Here is a 2,500-nt window from a genome sequence, read left to right as displayed (position 1 = left end):
CAGCCACATCATCCTAACAGAATGGATGAAACCGGGCTTAGCTGCCAGTAGACGTATAAAACGGGGCTTTCAAAATGTCTGCCGACATTCGAGAAGTCCCGCCGCGCATGCGCACGTTGGATGTAACTGTACGTTGGGGGCGGATACGCGTCAGACATTTACCCCGTAGTCGTCGGCAACCTTGCGACGTGTCAACATCGTGCAGGGCCATCGAAGAATCCACATGGCTGTTTCCAGATGGAAACAAATACACAGATACTATGAAACTTTTCCAAAATACTGTTCTTCGGTGCTACTAGCGAACAAGTAGCATCCGAGCTAGCTAGACGTAAGTAGTCGATCCCACAACGACTTTTTAAACTTAAACCTTATTTTTTATCCCTAACCCTAAACTTTGTTTATAAAAAATAATTTATTTATTTAGTTTAAAAAATTATTGGATCTTTTCGGTTTGACCGGCAGTTTTTTCTAGCGGTGTCATATGAAATTGTCACCCATAATTATGACCCTAGTATCGATCTATTGCATTTCAATCTGTTTTAGGGTTAGGGTTCTAAGCAACTGGTTGTTTTAATGACAGAAGAAAGAGGGAAAGTCCATTAGAAAAAGTTTTAATCAATTTTCTCGGTAAGTTTGGGGGTTAGGAAAAAAAAAATAAAGGATCTTTTCGGTTTGACCGGCAGTTTTTTCTTGCAGTGTCATATGAAATTGTCACCCATAATTATGACCCTAGAATCGATCTATTGCATTTCAATCTGTTTTAGGGTTAGGGGTGGGAGGAAGGGTATCTTTTTTTTCTTCACAAATGTAAATAAACCCAATCTGTTTCTTAAACGAGGGACATATTCATACGACACAGATTGTCTTTTTACCTCAATAGACGTCAGTGATTAGTTGAAATTGCAGAAATTGAAGAGAAAAATCCCCAACAAATATCTTACAAACTATAGAATTTTCTCAGTAAAGCCAAGAGAAAAAGATGTTTTATAAACACATTCTATCAGTATACGAAATTTAAAAGTGTTTAGTTACGTGGAAATTATTTAAAAAAAACTGCCGTTCAAATCAAAGAGATCTCTAATCCTAAACCTAATTTTTTAACCCTAAACCTAACCCTAGTTTGTTTATAAAAATAATTTATTTACTTAGTTTAAAAAATTATTTACTTTGCTCGAAAAATATTATTTAATTATATTAAAATATTATTTAATTTTCAGCCTTGAAATACAAGCTTATGCGCAAGTCGTTGTAGGATCGACTACTTATGTCTAGCTAGCGCGAGTGCGCGCACCGGGACCACTGTTCGCTAGTAGTCCCATACACAGATACTATGGAACTTTGCGAAATACAGTTCTTCCACATGGTGACCCTGTGTGGGATTTGATAACACAGGCTCAATGGACGAAGACCCAGCAAGAAACGGTAGGCCTAATTGTTCTATTAGACGAAACTCCCTAAATATTTCAGATAAACTTGGTAGCAAACCCTTCAAAGTCCTTAGGAGGTGCTCACGCGGCAGTAAAAATGAAATTAAATTTTATGTATTGAACATTAATATCGACACTCTCTATGCCTCTTACAAAAGTTTGTTAAAGTTTTGTAAAGTCTAATATGTTCTTTTGAAGTCTTATACCATCTTATAAATATTTCTTTCTCGCAATAAAATGCTTCATGCTTCACACCCTGTATACATACATACATACACGCACACACACTCACACTCACACACATATATATATGTGTATATATACATGTGTATACACAAATATATATATACACATGTATATATATATATATATATATATATACATGTATAGACACATCTTTAATTAAACTATTGACCGCCTTAAAACGGATTTCAACAGACAAATATTACTATAATGGATAATATAAGCATATAACTACTTATACACACAATCAATAAATACAGACATACACACATTAGTCAGACATATAGCCACATATATACACACACACACACACACGTATGTATGATTGGTGTATGTGATCGCGGTGACGGTGGTCATTTGTGCAGATTTGGTGTGATTTCTTTTTTAAAAACAATAATGAATAATGCAAGAATATATTTATTGGCCTTATTGGCAATGTTTCGTCTCTAGTAGACCTTTCCGTCGATTTCCGTAAAAAAAATTTTTTTTTTTACATATGGGCTTGCTGGAACTTCTGAAGTAATGAGAGCGAAAGAGACTAAGAGAAAGCGATTGTATGACGAGGGAAGTTCTTTTGAAGTTACCGTGCATGTGAAGCATTGATGTACATGTGTGTGTGTGTGTGTGTGTGTGTGTTTGATGGGGTGTGGGAGACAGACAGTATGTTGTGTAAGTGAAGTGCTTCTGTTAGTGTGTGTGAAGAGACAGAGTAATGTGTGAAAGAGAGAGATAACTGAAATTTTTTACTCGGTGTATGTGTATATGTATGTATGTGTGTGTGTGTATGTATCTATGTATGTGTGTGTGTGTATCTATGTATGTGTGTGTAT

At 35.6% G+C, this 2,500-nt stretch overlaps 1 long non-coding RNA gene across 1 annotated transcript in view; it reads left to right on the top strand.

Moving 5' to 3' along the window:
- The first annotated feature begins 187 nt into the window (after nt 1-187).
- The window catches only part of LOC118768413, an 8,496-nt gene continuing 6,183 nt past the window's right edge, over nt 188-2,500 (top strand). Inside the window, exons 1-2 of the long non-coding RNA XR_005004226.1 lie at nt 188-328; nt 1,218-1,422. This is a non-coding gene — a long non-coding RNA (uncharacterized LOC118768413). The remainder of the gene's footprint in view (nt 329-1,217; nt 1,423-2,500) is intronic.

This window comes from Octopus sinensis, linkage group LG29, assembly GCF_006345805.1.
Source record: "Octopus sinensis linkage group LG29, ASM634580v1, whole genome shotgun sequence".
Lineage (NCBI taxonomy): Eukaryota > Metazoa > Mollusca > Cephalopoda > Octopoda > Octopodidae > Octopus > Octopus sinensis.
This window is presented reverse-complemented; position numbering and strand designations above follow the sequence as displayed.